The following is a 22,141-nucleotide window of genomic DNA, read 5'->3' as shown; positions in this document are numbered from 1 at the left end:
AAATGTATAATTTTAAGCAAAAAATGTTTAAAATTTGTACATTTATCTTTGTTTTGTAAAATAAAGTCGTTTAAAAAAAAGAAAGCTGTTATCAGATTACATTGTATAAAAGAAAATATATATCATATATAATAAAAAAAGTAACTTGGTTATGTTTCTACTGTTATAACTAAATTACAGTACTGTTTAATAATGAACCTACATTGTTTTATAATAATAACAATGAAATATATAATATATAGAGAATATACTAGATATTAGCAATATTATGTTACATATATTAAAAGTTATATAAGTAACAAAATTAAAAAAAGAGATAAAAGTGAAAGCTCATCGCAAGAAAGTGTCAGTCGAAGAAACCAACTGCACTGACAGAAAATTATATACACTCCTCTCCTCCCCTCCCTTCCTCTCCCCTCCCCCCACCTCTCTCTCTCTGAAGATTTATTTATATGAGTACACTGTAGCTACCTTTAGACACACCAGAAGAGGGCATCAGAATCTATTACAGATGGTTGTGAGCCACCATGTGGTTGTTGGGATTTGAACTCAGGAACTCTGGAATAGCAATCAGTGCTCTAACCACTGAGACATTTCTCCAGCCCTCTTTGGCTATTTCTGTCATTGATCTTGGATGATCCTACAGTTTAACCTATAACATGGTCTATACTGCAACCGAGTCCCCAACCCACTGCTAACTTGCCTGCCTCTCTACAGCTTGTTTCCCTGCTCTATCAATTCAGAAATAGACTGAATAGTGCCTTATTAACATTAAAGTCTTAATTCAACTGAGGCAAGAACAAGAGCTGCTGAAAGACACTGGGTTGTAGACAAAAACTACTAAATGATATCAATTTGTGTAAAGATGTTTTAACATTTATCAGAAAGGAAGTCAGGAATGTGTTAAATTGGGGAAGGTTTTGTCAACATTTCCACAGGTGATGAAAGACTATAGGTTCCATCAAAATTGATAAAGATCCATCCAAGTAAGAGAAGCTTCCACATGAAAGGCACAACTCAGAAGAGAAGCAGACAGACAGCAACTCAGAAGATGTAGAAAGCTGATAGGTAGTTTAACAAACTAGCCAAGGAAGGACAGGTCATTCAGACTGGCAGACTGAAAACCTTGATGCTGAACTGGACACTTGCAGAAGGACAGATGATCAGGACTGTACTTATAAGACAAGGGTCATCTCATTAACAGATCTTCCTAAGGCATTTGAACTGTTACATCGATGGAACTGATGATTCTTTCTGTTATGCTGAAACTGTGTATTAGTTTAAACAGAAAGAGGGAAAACAGAGAGAAATTTTAACCCATCAACATAGCTGCTCTGGCAAAGTTTCACATTCAAAGACCTAGGTCTGTGCGATCTAGCTGGAATGCAGACACACCATATACCTACCCTTAATCCCTCTAGCTGTAATACAAACACACCCTTACCTTTAAGGTAAAATTAGTTTGTAGAAGGAAGCAGTCCTGTAGAAGGAAGATTTAGTTGAGGCAGATAAAGTGACGAATTTGAGAAAGATTTGACACAATGAGTCAGAAACAGGACAGAGCAGCAGAGAGAGTCAGTGTGGGTCCGTGCAGTCAGTGCTGCTGTGGAGCTGAGCACAGTCAGTCAGCTCCACTCAGTCTGTGCAGTTGCAGCCAGAGAACGAGAAGCCAGATGATTAGAACCAACTGCCAGGGTTAGTTTGAGGCCAATCAGAGATATTCAGTGAGAAGTCAAGAGAGGCCAGATTGAACCAGTCAGCTTGGAGAGGAATTTATGACAGAACAGCTGAGTTGAACCTGCCAGCCAAAGTCCAGAAAGAACTAGAACAGGGAGCTTATTCAGCAGTAAGTCTTCAAGATGACAATTACACCGGGTGAATAAAAGTTACTTTTACAACTCACAGTATGAGACATTTTTATAAAGGATGAAGGAGACATTGAGGAAACTCAACATGTGAGTCCTCTCACATCAATTTTCTTGTGATCTTCAAATGTGTTAATTCATAAAACCACAGAAAAACTGTTTCAGGTTGAAGAACTAAAGAGACCAGAAACCAAATACAAGGCATGATTTTGAACTGTAATGAATTATGCAGAGACATTAGTAAGACCGACGATAAAACAAGAATGAAACCTGAAAAGAATAGATGAGTCTTAGCTTCCTGATGTTGATATTGAATATCTCATAGGATTGCACTGTTCATAGGAAACAACACCCAAGTGTTCAGTAGGAGCCAACAGACTATCAGGTTAGCTGGCAACTAGCCCTTACCAGTTCAGGGAAAAAACAAATTCTTTAAATGGTTCTCTCAACTTTTCTTTCAGCTTACGATTTCTCTTGTTGGCTTTTTAATGAAAATTTGATATAAGATACAAACCTTGAAAATAAAAGATTCCATCTCAATCCAAAAGCCAATAACACATACAGAGAAATCTAAGAGTACTGAAACTAAAAAGCAAAACAAAAATATCCATTTCAACATTATCATCAATGTGCTTAGATACTGAGAAAAATATAAAAATAGAGAAAATATTTGCAAATCACTATAAAACTCAAAGAAAACAGACATTAAAAACATTTGTGTTGTTTTTTTTTTTTACATTATAAATACTCTTAGGCGGTAGCAAAAAATGATATGAACTTATAAGAAACTTTCATGTTCTTAAATAAAATCAATATTATAAGACTTTATTTCTTTCTAAGTTAATATTTAAGTAATTTGTAAGCCACCAGAAAATCTAATGAAATATTTAAAATGTCACACATAGGAATTCTAAAGTTTACAAAGAAATAAAAGCAAGGAAGCAAAATTACTTAAAAGCACTAAAATGTTTTAAATTTTTATGGCTGTTTAATTTTTAAAGTGTATGAGTGTTTGCATGTGTGCATATATGTGCATGACATGCATGGCTGGTGCCTGTGGAAGCCAGAAGACAATGGATCCCCTGCTACTGGAGTTACAGACAACTGAGTTACTGTGAGTGCTGGAAATCAAGCCCAAGTCCTCTGCGGAAAACAGTAAGTGTTCTTAACTGCTGAGCCACCCTCCTTCCCAAAAGCTCTAAATATTTAAAACACATTACAGTTCTACAGTCACTTCAAAAGTCACACACAACCTAACCAAACTCAAATATAGATTATTTAAAACTGAGAAGTGTCTAAAGGTCAACAGCAAAGGTAGAGCACAGGCTAAGCACATGCAAGGTACAGTCCTTGGGCTAAAGCACTGCTCTCCGCATTTATATTCATGTATATGCACGTGTGCTGGTGAGCACTTGCACATGACTGTACAGACCAGTGGATAACATTGGCTGTTGTTCCTAAGGCACATCCTGAGGCCATAAATGACTAAGGAATGTCCCCTAAATGTGTTAAACAGTATTTAAAAAGTTGCTGAAGAACTATTTTGGAAAAAAAGATACTTCCTTAAAGACATCAAAACAAAACTATGGTTAGTACAAATCACAAAAAAAATTTTTTCTTTAATACACAGAATACCTACAAATCAGTAGAATATTAAGAACTAAACAGAAAAACAAAGAATATGCAGACAGAAGGAAATCTAAAAGACTCAAAAATTCGAAAATGATGTTCCAAAGAAACAAGTATGAAAAAAGTCAAGGTACTGTGTTTAGGGTCTCACTGCTGAGAAGGCTCCATGATCAGGCAACTCTCAGAAAGGACAGCGTTAACTGGAGCTGGCTCACAGTTTTAGAAGTTCAGTCCACTACCATCATGATGGGAAGCATGGCAGTGTGCAGTCAGACATATTACTGGAGAAGGAGCTCAGAGTTTTGTATCTTGATCCAAAGGCAGCCAGGAGGAAACTGTCTTCTGCAGGTAGCCAGGAGAAGTGTCCCTTCCACACTAGGCAGAGCATGAGCATGGAACCTCAAAGCCCACCCACAGTGACACACTTCCTCCAACAAGGCCATACCTCCTAATAGTGCACTTCCCATGGGCCAAGCATATTCAAACCACTACATAATATAATCTAGTCACAGTGGTACATGCCTGTCATCCCAGCATGAAGGAGGCTAAGGAAGGAGGATTCAGAACTGGAGACTAGCCTGAGCTAAATAATAAGACACTATCTCAAGTAGATACACATCAATTAGTTTTTTAATGCAAAATCCCATTGCACTTTTCTTTAATTGTGACTTAGTCCCTAATTCTCTAGTAGCCTAGAGTATACAAATTCAAGATCAGCCTGGGGAAATAACAAAGTCTGGACTCAAACTAACAAAAACAACATCAGTAATAATAAACGACTGGAAATAGGCATTTACTTACATAATGCAGCGATATGAATCAGCTTCCCCCTCTAGTAGGTGACATCTATTAGTATGCAAATACACATGTTCTTTAAACCAGTCATTTTAGAGTGGTATCTTTCAAATATATTGGCACGCTGTAAAATGGCAAATTAAAAACCAGGCAAGATTATATGTACAAGGTACAAAGAATTACAAGGCCTAGAGATTAAGTGTCTCACACAAGGCGTCTGAGAACAGAGATGGTCCTGTCAGAGTAATGTCAATCTTGTTAACTTCATCGGGAAAACAGTTCTAAAACATATGCTGCTACTCATGGAAACCACTCCCTTTTATAAAAAGCACAAGCCTAAAGCACAACTGGTATACATCTATTATTGTTTCTAAAATATAAAATTACAAGTGAATTTTTTAAATGTAACTTACAGGGAAAGACTGTCAACATTCCACACTATTGTCCGAATTGGATTATTTAACTGAAAAGGGACAGAGTGGACATAGAAGGAAGAAAGGACTAATAAGAAAAGAAGGGGCAAGTGGGGAAAAGTGAAAACATCTATCAAGGAATACTAAGTGGCTATTGGCAAGGACAGTTCTAAATACATTGGCAGAGAACTATATACAAGACAGAGCAAAAGGAAAGGGGGAAGGAGGGGGGTAAGAGTGAATTGCAGACATTTGGCTTTTTTTAAAAAAAAATGTAAAGTCATAGCTATGCCTCTCTAGAATAATTCAAGTATGTAATAACTATAAATGCTTCTCCAGGTATAACATGATTGGGAGACAGAAGACCAAGAATTTAAATTAACCTTAAATTCTTTCTATACCTCGTAAAGGCTGTCCCCTAAGCATGCCAATATGCTTTTACAATACTTCAATTAAAAGCTAATACAGCCAAGCACACTCATCTACCAAATCTATTCCAAGCCACCTATTTGTAGAGTGTTTTTGAATGTCAGAATTCATTTAAGAGAAAAATAAAAAGGTGCACTATGACATTAAGTGGTGTGCATTCCAAGGAGCAGCATCACTAAGGTGAACGAATCTCCACCTACAACACTCAGGGTGCACGTGCACAAACACTGCAGAGATGTTTTCTGCAGATCCAGAGATGTCTTAAAACCCTGCCTATGTGCCCTGGCACTTGAGCTCGTCGGAAAGAAAAGGCAGAAGCTCTCAGAGAGCAAAGGAACTCACCTCCAGTGGTCTGAGGTGATGCGCTCAGCTGTTTTATGTCTATAAAAAAAACTTCACCACTATCATAATTTCATGTGAACAACATTTTAAAGAAAAATCTGCTGCACTAAAAGCATTGGAATTCTTAGTCTTCTGACTTCCCAGAATTAGGAAAATGAAAGCAATAATTCTTAAAAAATTTGTGAAAATTGGAGAAATTAAATTTGATAAAAGGTAAGGTACAAAGCTATTCTTTAAATATTATAAATAGCTAAAAAAAAACTCCTCAAAATTCAGCCTATAATCATTTTCTGATCAAGCACATGTACATTCTTAAAAATATTTAAAAAATAGTAAAATTCTAAAAAAATTATTTAAGAAAGGTAAAATTCCATGATGTTAATATTAAGGTTTTTGTTTTTGACATATTATATCTAAGCAGAACTTTCATTTTCTCATCTATAGAAGTAAACAAAACAGATAAAAACAATACTGGATGAATACTAGACCACAGTCTAAAAGGCAAACCAGAAGTTGATTAAGTCTGTTTGTTGTGGTGGTGTTATGTCTCCAACCTAAGGGCTTGGGTAAGCTAGGCCAGCTTCCTATTTGCATACTGTGTACTATACACTGAGCTATATCCCCAGCCCAAGCTTATTTGTAAATTATTTTCATGCTTAATTAGTTATAAAGAATGTATATAGGTTGAATATCATCTGTATCTGAAAACCTGAAGTCCAAACTGCTCCTATGCCTGAAACTTTATGAGCATCAAAATACATCTGATTTCAGTCTTTTAGAGTAGGGATGTTTAGCCAGTAAGGTCTATGTAAATCTTCCAAAATTGAAATATCTATAAACATAAATGGGCCAAGTATTTTAGGTAAGGTTGGACATGGGATACAAATCTTCTATACCTAAACAGGTTTATCTCTAACTGTAGTATTAGTAAACAATTAAAACATAGAAAATATGCCCCATACTTTAAGACTATAATAAACCATTCAACATTCTAAACTTCAAAGGGCTAGAATTAAAAAATGAAGCAAAGTATAGTGTTGCACACCTTTAATTCCAGCACTTGGAAGGCAGAGGTAGAAGGATCTCTGAGTTCAAGGTCAGCCTGGTCTATAGAGTGATTTCCATGACAGCCATGGCTACACAGAGAAACCTAAACCCTGTCTTGAAAAGGGCTTTCCAACTGTTTGTTTGTTTGGTCAGTTTTTGTGAGACATAAAGGCCGTTCATCTTCATAAAAATCTTAAAAAATGCACTAGAAAGCATGACTAATTGAAGGCTCTCAACTTCTAATCTAAATGCAAGCAACAGGAGAAGAACTTAAAGTCAGCACTATGGTTTATTTATGCTGAGAAGTAAACATAATGAAGTTTGGTCTCAAGTTGTGTATGCTCAACAGAAGACTTTCCTATAACTACACTTCCTGGAGAGGTCTGGGCATACCTATGCTCTCTGATCTAGGTCACTAAGTAGTTCTCTTGAGCACATCATGGCTACCAGCTCATCCTCAAAGGCAGTCACAATCTACTGCTGTCTGAAGTTAAAGTGAGAGACCTTTAAAGTTTAAAGAAGTTAAAGTTTCTGACCTTAGAGTAGGGCCTGGGAACCTGTACTTCTACCACATACCACAAGGCCATGGTAGAGCAGACCTGAGGCTGAATTTGGAGTAGTTCTGACAGTTAGACATCAAATAAGCAGGATACTATGGAGCAAGGGGTAGGTCTGTCTCAGAGCCCAGCTCTTCTCTCCCCCAAAAATTTGCAAACAGGCCTACAAAGACCAGATTTCTGAATAAATCTTCTCCAAATGTCTTACTTATGACTAACAATAGCAGCCTCCTGATAAAAAGATCAAAACTAGTGACATGTTCTATCGCATGTTTAGAAATTATCTACTGGCCACCAGTTTAAACTGTTGTAAAGGAGAATATAGAAAAGAAAAACTAGAATGTTCCTGCTAGCATGGTAGCACATACCTCTAGTCCCACCACTCAGGAGGCTGAGGCAAGGGGATCCTGGATTTGAGACCATCCTGGACTACATCTGGCCCACACATCAAGGGTCTGTCTCAAAAAAAAAAAAAAAAAAAAAAAAAAAAAAGCCCATTCACAACACACTTTTAATGGGGTTAGAGTCTTGGCTACTCATTTAGCAATATTAACTGAGCCTTACTTGATGTCCAACACAATTAATGGTACTGCATAATGCAGCAGAACTGCCTGCAATTCATCAGTAAAAGAAGGAGAGAAATGAGGTCAGGGTGAGCCAGGTAACTTAGTCACAGAAGAAGCAAATTTGTGTAAAATATATAGGCATGTATGTATTTTATATATAAATACATAAAAGTAGCACATAATTCATGCAGAGAACCAGAAACACACACTCACAGAAGCAGTGATTATAAAAGTAAACACAAATAAATACAGCAGGATGCCTGTTTACCTTGAAGACACGTATACAGTTGATATTCCACTAAAAATTGAATTTTTAATGCAGTATTTATTCTACAATGAGCTTTTTCTTTTGAGAAACTAATGAGCCTGTAAAAATTTTCCTCACAGAAATACTTCTGGGCCAGTTTTATACATACCTAAAGAGAATTTACATCAGGAATCTCGAATGGCCAAGAAGAACTTAAATGTTCAAAGTCCTAAATCATCAGGAAAATGCAAATCAAGGAAATGCAAATCAAAAGCTAGCCCTGAGATTCCATCTTACACCAATCAGAAAGACCAAGATCAAAAAAAAAAAAAAAAAAAAAAAAAAAAAAAAAAAAAAGGTGTGACAGCATGTGGCCAGAATGTGGGGAAAGAGGAACACACCTCCATTGCTGGAGAACTTGTACATTTTATGAAGTTTGCTTACTAACAAAGCCTCAGCAACAGTTGGTGTTACTTATCATTAGAAAGCTCCAAGAGTTAGAAATGTTTTAAACCAATAAAATTACTTGCCTTGGACTATATCTCAGGCAACATTCTCCAGAGCCTGAGCTTAAGATTGAAAGCATTCACCCTCGGTGGCTACAATGTTCCTGCCCCTTTCTAATTGTAGACCAGGCTGAAGCTCTGTCTTCAGAGACTCCCCAAGTCTGTGTCTTCCCTTTACACACTGTCTCCCGCTCCATAACCTCCTTTGATTTTCAAAGTAGTCCAGCGTTCCACTCTGAAATGACCCAGCTTACACTACTATCTCCTTTGAAACACAAAACACACTATTTCCTACCTGAAAACGAAACATAAATATACACCTAGTACTTTATGAAACATAATACCTTTTACTTTTCAAGCAATATTTTAGGCAACATTTAATAATTCTCCATCACAAATTATTTAAGTTTTTAAGTAGATTTAGAACACAATTTAAGATAGCAGAATTTTCCAGGTCAATATACCAAAACATCAAGACAGTAAGATTCAGAACAAATTGGGGAGACTAAAAAAAGTCAGTTAAAAAAAAAGAGAGAGACAGGAACTGTGGTATATGCTTGTAATTCCAGCATGAGGAGGCTGAGGCAGCAGAGTTACCATGAGTTCAAGCCCAACTGGCTGACACAACAGTACAAGGTCAATCAATGCTTGACAGTAAGACCTGCTTTAAAAACAAAACAACAAAAAAGAAGAAAAAGGAGGCAGGTTTTGCTAAATAGAAACCGCAATATTTAATTAAAAAGTTAATAAGAATACATCCTAGAGAGATAGTTGAAAAAAAAAAAAAACAGACAAGCAGGTTAGTCAGAAGATATCCCCTAACAGTCAGCAAGAGGAATACAAAACACACTTTTGAATATAATTTTATGGGCCGGAGAGATGGCTCAGCGGTTAAGAGCCCTAGCAGCTCTTCCAGAGGTCCTGAGTTCAAGTCCCCAGCAACCATATGATGGCTCACAACCATCTGTAATGGGATCTGACGACCTCTGTCGGAAGACAACTACAGCGTGCTTCTGACCATAAAATAAATAAATTATTCAAAAAATAATTTCATTGCCAGCAAATGTTTCAACACAGAAAATCAGTGGCATAAGGAAAAAAGGAGGAAGTAAAGGTGGAGGAAAGAGTGGAGGAGGGAAGGACAGGGTGGGCAGTTAAAGAAGAAAGCTAGGCCAATAATTAGTAAACAGGTTGGTATGCAAATAAAGTTATTTTAACAAGCCTACAAAGTAATTTGTGAACATTCATTATGTTTTTTTTTAATTGAACAACTTTATTTTAAAAAACAAAGATAAATGTACAGATTTTGAGCATTTTTGCATAAAAGTATATGAATACATTTTTGTCAGTACTTGGTTTTTTAAAGGTTTGATAGTGTGCATTAAGATCTTACTAGTTACAATGAGCATAAAGTACCTATAAAACAAGATGTAACCTGGAATTAGTAAAATTTTTCTTGGTGTGTAAAGATTAAGCATAATGATTTTTCATTTTTTTTTCTTTTTTCTTTTCTTGAACTTCATATAGTCTGAGTTGTTTCTGGGGTATTCAGAGCTTTCTGGGTTTAGTATCCCATTATCAGTGACTGCATATTATGTCTGTTCTTTTGTGACTGGGTTATCTCACTCAGGATGATATTCTCTAGATACATCCATTTTCTTAAGAATTTCGTTAAGTCATTGTATCTGATAACTGAGTAGTACTCCATTGTATAAATATACCACAATTTTTGTATCCATTTATCGACTGAAGGATGTCTGGGCTCATTCCAGCTTCTAGCTATTATAAATAGGACTGCTATGAACATTGTGGTGCATGTGTCTTTGTTGTATGTTGGAGCTTCTCTGGGGTATATGCCCAGAAGTGGAATAACTGGGTCTTCATGTAGTACTATGTCCAATTTTCTGAGGAATCGCCAGACTGATTTCCAGAGTGGTTGTATCAGTTTACAACACCGCCAACAGTGGAGAAGTGACCCTTTCTCCACATCCTCGCCAGAATCTGCTGTCACCTGAATTTTTGATCTTAGCCAATCTGACTGGTGTGAGGTTTATCAGCTGTAGGAGTACTCAGGTGGAATTTTTGGGGTCACTTAAGTACACTATCATGTCATCTGCAAACAGTGATGCTTTTACTTCTTCCTTTCCAATTTGTATACCTTTGATTTCCTGTTGCTGTCTAATTGCTCCGGCCAGGACTTCTAGCACTATGTTGAATAGGTAGGGGGAGAGTGGGCAGCCTGATTTTAGTGGGACTGCTTCAAGTTTCTCACTGTTAAGTTTGATGTTGGCTGTTGGTTTGCTGTATATTACTTTTATTTTGTTTAGGTATGGCCTTGGATTCCTGTTCTTTCCAAGACTTTTAACATGAAGGGGTGTTGAATTTTGTCAAATGCTTTCTCAGCATCTAGTGAGATGACCATGTGGTTTTTTTCTTTGAGTTTGTTTATATGGTGGATTACATTGATGGATTTCCTTATATTAAATCATCCCTGCATCCCAGGGATGAAGCCTACTTGATCATGATGAATGATCGTTTTGATGTGTTCTTGGATTCAGTTTGCAAGAATTTTGTTTAGTATTTTTGTATCAATGTTCATAAGTGAGATTGGTCTGAAGTTCTCTTTCCTTGTAGCGTCTTTGTGTGGTTTAGGAAAGAGGGTTATTGTGGCCTCAAAAAGTGAGTTAGGTAGTATTCCATCAGATTCTATTTTGTGGAATAGTTTGGAGAGTATTGGTATTAGGTCATCAAGAAATGTCTGATAAAATTTTGCACTGAACCCATCTGGACCTGGGCTCTTTTTGGTTGGGAGGCTTTTGATAACTGCTTCTATTTCTTTAGGTGTTATGGTATTGTTTAGATGGTATACCTGGTCCTGGTTTAACTTTAGTATCTTGTATCTGTCTAAGAATTCATTCATTTCCTCCAGATTTTCCAGCTTTGTTGAGTATAGGCTTTTGTAGTAGGATCTAATGATTTCTTGAATTTCCACAGTTTCAGTTATTATGTCTCCACTATCCTTTCTGATTTTGTTAATTTGTATACTCTCTCTTTGCCTTCTAGTTATTCTGGCTAAGGGTTTATCAATCTTGTTAATTTTCTCAAAGAACCAGCTCTTGGTTTTGTTGATTCTTTGAATGGTTCTTTTTGTTTCTATTTGGTCTATTTCTACCCTATGTTTGATTATTTCTTACCCTCTACTCCTCTTGGGTGTATCTGTTTTCTTTTGTTCTAGAGGTTTCAACTGAGCTGTCAGGTTGCTAGTGTATGCTCACTCCAGTTTCTTTTTGGAAGCAATCAGAGCTACGAGTTTCCCTCTCAGTACTGCTTTCAGTGCAGCCAATAGGTTTGGGTATGTTGTGTTTTCATTTTCATTAAATTCTAGAAAATCCTTAATTTCTTCTTTGACCCTGCTATCATTTAATAGAGCATTGTTTAGTTTCCATGTTTATCTGGGCTTCATGTTATCTTTGTTGTTATTAAATACCTGCCTTAGATCATGGTGATCTGAAAGGATGCATGGGAGCGTTTCAATCTTCTTATATCTATTGAGGCTTGTTTTGTGACCAATTATGTGGTCAATTTTGGAGAAGGTGCTGTGAGGTGCTGAGAAGAAGGTATATTCTTTTGTTTTAGGATGATATATTCTATAGATATTTATTAATTCCAGTTGGTTCATAATCTCTGCTAGTTTTACTGTGTCCTTGTTCAGTTTGTTTCCATGATCTGTCCATTGGTGAGAGTGGGGTGTTAAGGTCTCCCACTATTATTGTGAAGTGCAATGTATTTTTTGAGCTTTAGTAGGGTTTCTTTTATGAATATGGGTTCTCTTGTATTTGGAGCATATATGTTAAGGATTGAGAATTCCTCCTGACAAATTTCCCCTGTAATGAGTAAAAAGTGTCCTTCCTTATCTTTTTTGATAAGTTTTGGTTGAAAATCTACTTTACTTGATATTAGAATGGCCACTCCTGCTTGCTTCTTGGCTCCCTTTGCTTGGAAGGTCTTTTCCCAACCTTTTACTCTGAGATAGTGTGTGTCTTTGTCTCTGAGATGAGTTTCCTATATGCAACAAAATACTGGGTTTTGTTTATGTATTTAGTCTGATAGCCTATGCTTTTTTATTGGGAAATTGAGTCCATTTATGTTAACAGATATTACGGAATAGTGGTTGCTGTTTCCTGCTATTTTTGCTTATGGAGGTAGAATTGTGCCTGTGTGTCTTTCTTCTTTTGGTTTTCTTGCTTAGGTGTTTCTTATTTTTACTAGGATGTAGTTTCCCTCCTTGTATTGTGTTTTCCACCAGGAGATCCAGAACACAATGAGAAGACCAAACCTAAGGATAATCGGAATAGAAGAGGGCGAAGAATATCAACTAAGAGGCACAGTAAATATCTTTAACAAAATAGAAGAAGGAAATTTCCCTACCCTTAAGAATGAAATGACTATGAGCATAAAAGAAGCCTACAGAACTCCAAATAGAGTGGACCAGAAAAGAATTCCTCCCGACACATAATAGTCAAAACACCAAGTGCCCAAAGCAAAGAAAGAATACTAAAAGCAGTAAGGGAAAAAGGTGATATAACATATAAAGGCAGACCAATCAGAATCACACCTGATTTCTCAACAGAGACTATGAAAGCTAAAAGAGCCTGGACAGACATCATACAGACCCTAAGAGAACACAAGTATCAGCCCAAGCTGCTATACCCAGCAAAATTCTCAATCACCATATATGGAGAGACCAAGATATTCCAAGACAAAACTAAATTCACACAATATCGGACCACAAACCCAGCACTGATGACTCTGGCATGTGCAGGCTCCTGCTCCCCTTCCACGACAAACTCACACGCAGAAACACGCAGACACACACACACACACACACACACACACACACACACACACACAGACACCTACACATAATTAAAAGTAACAAAAGTAAATCTTTAAAAAGATAAATTTTAAAAAAGATTTCTACTTTTCTAAAGGAAGAAAAACATATTACTGTAATAAACGTTAGAAGATTAAGGATATACACTAATAAAAACAGTAATTGAGAAATGCAGACTGTAAGAAACTTTCTTAAAAACATTCCGGTATAGTCTGCCGGGCCTAGCCTGAACCTTACTGTATATCCGATGTTTTCCATTTGCATTTACTTTCATAGATAATATCAGCCTCCAGTCTGTTTTCCTCTGATGTAAAATCCAATGTCTTCTGAAGCCCTAACTGCCCTCAAACTCACTTATGTAGGTAAGGATTATCTTGAAATTCTTGATCTCTTTGCCTTCACTTCTGAAGTGCTAGAGTTACAAGCATGCACCAAGTTATGTGCCTCCTTTTTTTCTGTTTTAGCAATTTAATTACACTATCAATCTCTGGAGACTCTATTTTAATACTTATTACATTTTTTTTCATTTGTATGTGTGCATGCATCTAAGCATGTGTGCTCCTCTGTTTAATCCGTGGACATTAAAGACAGCATGGAGAAGTTGGGTTTCATTTGGCTTGAAGTCAAGAACCTGCCTGCTGAGTTTTCTCCTCAGCCCAGAGCTGATTCACAGGGTACTGCTGGAGAACTGGCAGATTGGAACTGTATTTGCTCTTACAACAGACATCTGAAAACATTGTATTTTCCTAAATAAAAGAAAAACCATTATCACAGAATTTACTTCCATATTTTCCATAGTGACTTTTCCAAAGTATTTGTCATATAAGTAACTGCCTTATAATCTTCTTAATTTTCATACTGATATAAGGCTGCCCACCCAGACAGATGCTAAACATTCAACCACACCAGCACATCCTCTGAAATCTAGTCCTGCTACTTAGTGGTGCCAAATTATTTGTTTGTTAAACTTTCACTTTTATTAGTAAAACAGAGCTAATGTCCCCAAACTCACAATACTATTATTAAAACCTAAACCTAACCCTACACAATGTATACTGATGATTCTAGAACATCTCGGTGTTAGCTCATCTGTTCACGTCCTAAAATTTGGCCCATAATCTTGAATAGACACAATCTAGATGCCATAATTCCAAATCTTAAAAATTCCCAGATGGTCCAAATTTCAAAATTATAATTTTTTTTTTTTTTTTTTTTTTTTTTGGAGACAAGGTCTCATCATGTATCTGGCTTGCCTGGAACTGGCTGTGTAGATCAGGCTAGCATCAAACTCACACATATCTTCCTGATCTGGCTCCTGAATCCTAGGATTAAGGCATTTGCCATAATGTTCAGCCCAAAAATATGATTCTTGAGAAAAGCTTAAATTACTTATAAAAATGCTTATCTTTTTATATGGGGGTTTGAGAAATACATAAAACATATCAGAATGTTTCACATGTTACTTAATAAATTTAACAGTACATTTTTTTGTAAATATAAGGTGGACAGGAAGGCATAAGAGTTATGAGTAGATTAACTATTCACACAGAAACAGCCTAATAGCCAAGAAAGTAATTAAGTAGGTACATACACTCCGATGCTTTACAATCATCTGCAATATCATACTGGACATTCTAAGTGTTTTGATTTAATAAAAAAAAATCCTGCAAGGGCCTAACGATGTTACCAACAGTGCTGAGACAATACCTTCAGCTATGTAGCTGGATGTAAAACAAAGCACGGACATGAGTAGGTGTTTTTATCATAGTAATGATGATCACATTGTGAAAGAAGAAAGGAAAACATTCCCACTGTTAACATCCAGAAAAAAGTCATGTCCAAAAATCAAACCTGTTCATTCAACAAATCATGCTGCAAAAACATAGGTAAGCAAGTGGAACTAGATCCCTTCCCTCCTGTGCAAACTCAATTCAGAATGGATTAAAGGGCCTATGTAAAATCTGAAGCTCAGGAGGAAACACTCAGCAAACAAGCAGAGGAGATTCTGGAAACACTTAGGAAAGAAAAGAGTATCCAGAACTGACTAATGGGCTGTGTGGAATTAAAAGGCTGCAGAACAAAAGACACAGGAGTAAGAATTTGTGATAGCTGGGGTCTGACAGATATCACTGATATCTAGGATAGATAGAAAACTCAAGAAACTCAAACACCAAAAGTGATAAAAGTCTGATGAATAAATAGATAATTAATGATGAGTCAGACAGACACTTCTCTAAAAAAGCACAAATGGCCAACAAACAAACAAATTTTCACCACCCTTAGGGATCAGGAAACCAAGACTCTACTGAGGTTTTATTCCACCGCAAGCTGAATAGCCATCATCAAGAAAAGAGAAAAATGCTATGGAGAAACAGGAGAAACATTCATACTGCTGCAGGCAAGAACAGAAGTCAATGTAGCTACTGTGGAAATCAAAGCCATAAAAAGACCCAACTGTACCACACACAACCAAGATCAGCATACAATAGAATCCCTGCATATCTACATTTATTACAATACTATTCACAGTAGTCAGATTAAAGAATCAGTTTAGATGTCTACAGATGAATGGATAAAGTGTGTGTGTGTGTGTGTGTGTGTGTGTGTGTGTGTATGTGTGCAATGTCATTTGTAGGAATATAGGTGAAGAGTGAAAATATCATGTTAAGTAAAGTAAGCCAGGTATAAAGGCAAATATTAAATGATTTCTCTCAAATGAGAAATCTATATTTACATATATAAATATACAAGAGATATATATGCAAGTAGTACTATATAATGGGAGACAGAAAGGAGAGAAAAAGTTATATAAAGCAAAGGCAGAATGACATGCACATATGTCATAATGAAATATCATTCTGTACAATGAATACACACTAAAATCTCTGAAGTGAAAAATGAGAGAACACTACTCAGACTAGAGATCTTGTTAAGCTTATGTGCAGAAATGCAAATACACAAAGCAGACATCTCTTCGCTTACTTTGTGGGTAGGCCTGACTGGACTTTTAAATTCATGATCCTCTTGCCTCAGCCTCCAAAGTGCTGGGATTACAGGGGACATCACCATATCTAGCGAAGTTTCACATTTTAAAAACATACACAAGGTTTACACAGTCAACTGCTGATAATGTAACTGCTTTGGAGTCTGTGGCAAATCTACACAATGAACTAGAACTGAGATTTAGCACAATTTATGCCACTAGTTTATAGATATGATGTCAATAAAATATATAAAGAAAAAAACGGTGTGTGTGTGTGTGTGTGTGTGTAATTAAAAAAGAACAAAGTATAAGGAGAGTGGAAAATTCTTGGAGCTCACCAGTCAGCAAGCCAGCCTAAGCTGACAAAGCACAAGGGCTTGAGGCAAGGCTAGTGAGAAACACTGGTGTGGGGTGGGGAGAGTAGCAGCACCTGAGGAAACATACATGTATTTGTAGACACATCTGTGCACAAACACACAAAGGAAAGAATTCTGAAAGCTGGATGTGGTGGCTTGTGCCTGTTATCCCAGCACTCCTAAGGTTGAAGCAATAAAATTTCAAGTTCCAGGCCAGTCTAGATAAGCAGCAATATCTTCATGTCCAAAACATAAAGGGAAGACGGACTTTGACATATGAGAAAGTGTATGGATGATGGGCGACTTCAGGAGGTAGTAATCCTTCAGCTAGCGCCACAACAATCAGCCACATTTTGAAGTTTCACAGTGCAATAATTCATCTTTTTTTTTTAGAAAATGGGCATCATGTTCCATTCACATTAGTTTTCTAAGTAGTACTGCTCCTTTTTAAAGTCTGGTTCATTACACACTGACAAGAACATTGTCCACTCAAACTCACACACTAACCTTCAATGGAGAAAACTCAAAAAACAATAATATTACCCCTGGTTTCTAAGTAGTTGATTCACCTGAAGGATTCAGGTATCTAAGCAAATGTGGGTGTGTGCAGGTGTGCTTGTAGAGGCCAGAAGACAACCTGTGAGAACCAGTTTTCTCCTTTACCATGTGGGCTCCAGGGAGCTCAGGTCCTTAGCCTGTGTGGCAGCCCTTTACCTCCTGAGCCATAGTTACAGCTCATTTTTAAAGCAGTGTTAGATCAAATGTAGGGTCTCACAGGTGATAGGCAAGTTTTCTACCTCTGAGCTACGTTCCTGCTCTCTACCCTTCTTATATGACCTCTTCATCTCCTTTAGGAATTGTGGTTTCTATGATTTCAACTTCCACAATTACAATGTTAAGAACCTTCACCTCTTGGGATTGTCACTTTTCGGGTTTTTAAAGTTTAGAGATTTTGATCTTTCCACATTCCAATCTCGGATGTCTAGCAGTCAGGATTATGCCTTTCAGATATGGACTGGTGCCGCCCCTTTAAAACAACAGATAACACTTGGGGAAGATACTTGAAGATGGTCCAAATGACTGTTGTCACTTTCATTAATATAGAAAGAAAAACATTTATACAGCCATATACATGTATAATTCAAGAGAAAAAGCGTAAAAATGTCTTATACATTGAATGATTACATGTTTCATACCCAAAGAAACAGGGAAATTCTGATAATCATCCACAGATTAAGCAAACACTATTTCTTTTTTTTCTACAGAGGAGAAAGATCACCCTCCAAAAATAAGAGCAATAACAAAAAATCAGCATAAACTACTTTGTATTTTGTTAGTGCTTCTGTATTCTAAATATATTCTAAAAGCAGGTCAATTAGAAAAACTTGGGAAACGTAAGTTCAGGTAAGGTGGCTCTGAATCTTGAGGCCAATGATGTAACCAATTCACTTTACAATCTGATTTTCATGCACACAAGTGGGAAGAGGAGAGGTTTATGCTCGGTCAATAACTTTTACACTACATTTTGTGAGTCAGGGTCTCTTATTGAACTTGTAGCTTGCTGATTCCGGAAGACTGGCTGCACAGCAAGTCTTAGAAATACTCTTGTCTCTGCTTCCCCAGCCCTGAGATTATAAATCTGTATCAACACACCCAGCTTTTATGAAGTCCTATCCAACTCAGATCCTCATGTGTTGGGCCAGTAAATATCTAAGCCACTCCACTAGCCCACCCAATCTTTCAAAGCAACAATAGAACTCTGAGGAGAGAGTGTAAAGATGACAAGTCACTGTAAGAATGTTCTCAGAGCCATGATTTGGGATCACCAGAGAGCTATGCTCTACAGAGCAGCTCTGCGGGTTATCTAGCTGAGCTTTCTAAGATCAACTCAAGCTTTTGCTCACTTGCCTGCAGTCCAAGTTCTCCAAAGCAACTTTTGCTTATCAATTTCCCAGGTTCTCTACCAAAAGTATTTGGATAGAAGTTACAAAGATTCTGGTAACTGGAATGATGAAACTCTTATAAGTTTTAAAATCAGTACAAAATTTCTTGTAAGCCTGATTAATAAAGCATAATTCTCCAGAATCCAAGCATGTAAGATAAAATAATAAAATCACTGAACCCTCATCAAATACACACCAAGTAATTCTTCTTCTCATATGTGGCCTGTCCACATTCCTCTATAACTTTTTCATGTATATCATTTCTTAGCAGTAGACACAGTATTTTATTTATAATAGTGACAAATAACAAGTGGGCATATGAAATTAATTTATGAAGGACAGAAACTATAAACTTGTAGAAAATTCTAAAACATAAGCTATAAGTGTTGTAGCTCAGTAGTTAGGACACACTGCATGGCTACCCAGAGATGGTACCAGGCACAATCAGTTGGGCCCTTCCACATCAACCTTTAACCAAGAAAAGCCTTGCCCATGGGCTGATCTGCTGCAGGTACTGTCACAGCTGAGGTCCTTGATTCTCAAATGACTCTAGTTTGAATTAGATTGACAAACCCCTAAGCAGGATATAATTTAACAAGGAAGACAGAAAGAAACCCATAGGTTGATGTCAAGGCAATACATGATTGGACTGTAGAGGGTGGGGTGGGGTCAAAGTTTTTGTAAGGCAGGAGAGAGGAGGAAGAAGGAAATCAAGATGGAGAGAAAGAGGATCTAGATCCAAGTGGTCTTAATTGGCAATAGGTAGATATGAATATTTTTAAGGGTTTCTATAGGTCAATTTGTCTTATCTAGGTGGGTGATTTATATATTTGTCAACTGTGAGCTTATTGTGTGGATGGATTGTGGATTGAGAATTCAGCAAATAAATCTGACTGATAAATTATTGATTACTGAGTCATGATTTCACCGGCTGTGGAGAATGTAAGCAAAATTCCTGGCGGACAGAGAGACAGCCGGGAGAGGGTGGCTTGTGGACGGAGTGGCTCAAGCAGTGTGACAGAGAAGCAGCAAGGTGCGGATCCAGCTCAGTGGAAGTGGGAACTGGTAACCATCAACCATTTTTTTTTTTTTTTTTTTTAATATTACCACAACAGAAGCCCAACAGGGATGAAACATGGCAAGGATTAAAAAGTTTCTCCAAAAAAGGCAGAATGTAATGAAAAAGACCCCAGTCATACCAGAAATAAAACTTACAAATACTAAGGTAAATTTCTAGATATTTTAAGTAAAAGATAGTTACTTAAAGAAAGATAATATTAATTGTGAAGACTTGAAACATAACAAAAACAGCTATCGCTAAGGTAACTGTCAACATGATAAACATCAAGAGTGTTCATGGGAATGCATACTTAAAATCTAGAAATGCTTTCAAAAAGTTATAAGTGAAATTTACCTGTAAAAATCTGTAGATGGTTTAGAGAGAAATATTTAAAGTTTTTAATATATTTTTATACATCTCTGTATTTTTATCATCTTGATTGATATATGTGTGTATACATTATGTAATATATGTGTATAAATATACCTATTTTAACTATTTAATTTCTTATAAATGTAAATCTTAGTTTTCAAAAAAATTTAAATTTAACTTTGAATTGTAAATTAAAAATGGTTTTATTTTGTAGAATATTGACTTTTTAATAAGTTCTTTATGTTCCAATGTTCTCTATAATATTAAAACATACTTATAAAGACTTTTAAAACTACAGAATAGTTAAAACAAACATACCCATAACTACCTGAGTTCAATGATCACAAGACTCATTCTCTTCTAAGGCCTGACACAAAGTAAAATGTTATCAATCAATGTTACTCAGTCAACAAAAGAGACCACAAAGCAAAAGCAAAACAAAAGAAGCCAGACCACTATGTAAGTATGAGACAAATTTAACACTAAGAATATTAATGTTTAAAATCTACAAATTCCTAACTCAGTTCCAAGACAACCTGTGAAGAATTCAACTCATTTTTTTTTTTTTTTTTTTTTGAAAACTTGGTGTTGAAAATGACTTTGGAACTGTCTGATACAAACAGAACAGTTCTGCAGGAGTCTGAGATTATGACTATGGTTTCCATGCAGCCTCAACAGAGTGCTCAACTTTCCTGATCTCCACTAGAAACAGTAAGGCTTAGTCCCATGGAGCTGAAAGACAGCTGGAAGAAACAGCTGGATAAGAACTGACTACAGGACAGTGAGTACATTTTCTTACTAATTCTATTTCTTTGTATTCTGCTCCTGTCCTTTACAAGATTAGTGAAATACAAGTAAACTTATATAGTATTAGTTTGCCTAATATTGTAATTTTTATTGCATCAAAGATGACAAAAACAGCCAATTGCCCAAAGATTTCTTCATCCTCTAAAACAGTGATTGCATTCTCCAAGCTAGTGTATTTTAGTCAGAAACAGAACTGCCTTTCTAATCTCCCCCTTTTGTTTCAATACCACTATTTTTATATTATTATGTAATCTCTGCCCTCACCTCGAACCCCCGCTTTTTAAAAATAGGATCCCATTCTGTAGTCCTTCCTCGATGGCCTAGAATTCACTATGTAACCTAGGCTTTGACGAGATCTGCCTGCCTCTGCCTGCCTGTGCTGGACTGGTGTGCACCACTACACCTGGCTAATTCCCACTTTTTAAACTGTACATATTTATGGACTATTTTGCTATATACACTGTATAGTAACATCATTACATATACTATGGTAAGTACTGGAGATAATTTTTTGAGGCACAAAGGAAATTGCTACAGCCTAAAGAGATGAGAATTACCCTGCTCTCAACTGCTCTATTCCAAGTCGTACATCCTGCATGCATTATTAGCAGATGCTTAGCAGATACCTACATTGGTTGAGCAGCTTTAGAAGAACAATTAAACAGGGTAGGTAGCACACTAAGTGCCAAATGACAAAATGAGTACTTCAAGTAGATATGACTTATATATATGTAAGAAAAGGATCCCATTACTCCAGTGTAAATATAGTACTCTAATAATAGGAAGTGTAACAGACTTACTATACAGAGATTTGAAATGTGTACTAGACAAAAAAAAGAGAAAGAATTATTTGAAGCAAATCAATTTTTAATTAGTATTTTATTGCTTAGGAGGCAGGAGAGCACAGACCATGTCCACTAGAGAACACGTCTTAGTTAAGAGTTTTACTGCTGTGAACAGACATCATGACCAAGGTAATTCTTAGAAAGCACAACATTTGATTGGGGCTGGCTTACAGGTTCAGAGGTTCAGTCCAGTATCATCAAGGCACATGGGAGCATCTAGGCAGGTACGGTGCAGGAGGAGCTGGGAGTTCTACATCTTCACCTGAAGGCTGCTAGCAGAATACTGACTTCCAGGCAGCTAGGGTGAGGGTCTTAAAGCCCACAGCCACAGTGACGTATCTACTCCAACAAGCTCACCTTCCAATAGTGCCACTTCCTGGGCCAAGCATATACAAAGCATCACGGAAGCTAAAAACAAAAACTTAGGAAGACCCTTGCTTCAACCACAGGATGTGAGTTGCTAAGGGCAAGAATACTGGAAATAA

General features: G+C 36.7%; 1 protein-coding gene across 1 annotated transcript in view; it reads right to left on the bottom strand.

The window, feature by feature from the left end:
• Positions 1 to 22,141, bottom strand: part of STRN (striatin) — a gene marked incomplete at its 5' end in the record, with an annotated part of 80,509 nt that overhangs the window by 45,251 nt on the left and 13,117 nt on the right. The gene's annotated exons all lie outside the window — the stretch shown is intronic.

Source organism: Micromys minutus, assembly GCF_963924665.1.
Source record: "Micromys minutus genome assembly, chromosome: 3".
In the NCBI taxonomy this organism is placed as follows: Eukaryota; Metazoa; Chordata; class Mammalia; order Rodentia; family Muridae; genus Micromys; species Micromys minutus.
The sequence above is the reverse complement of the archived record's forward strand: the minus strand, read 5'-3'. Positions and strand labels throughout refer to the sequence as shown.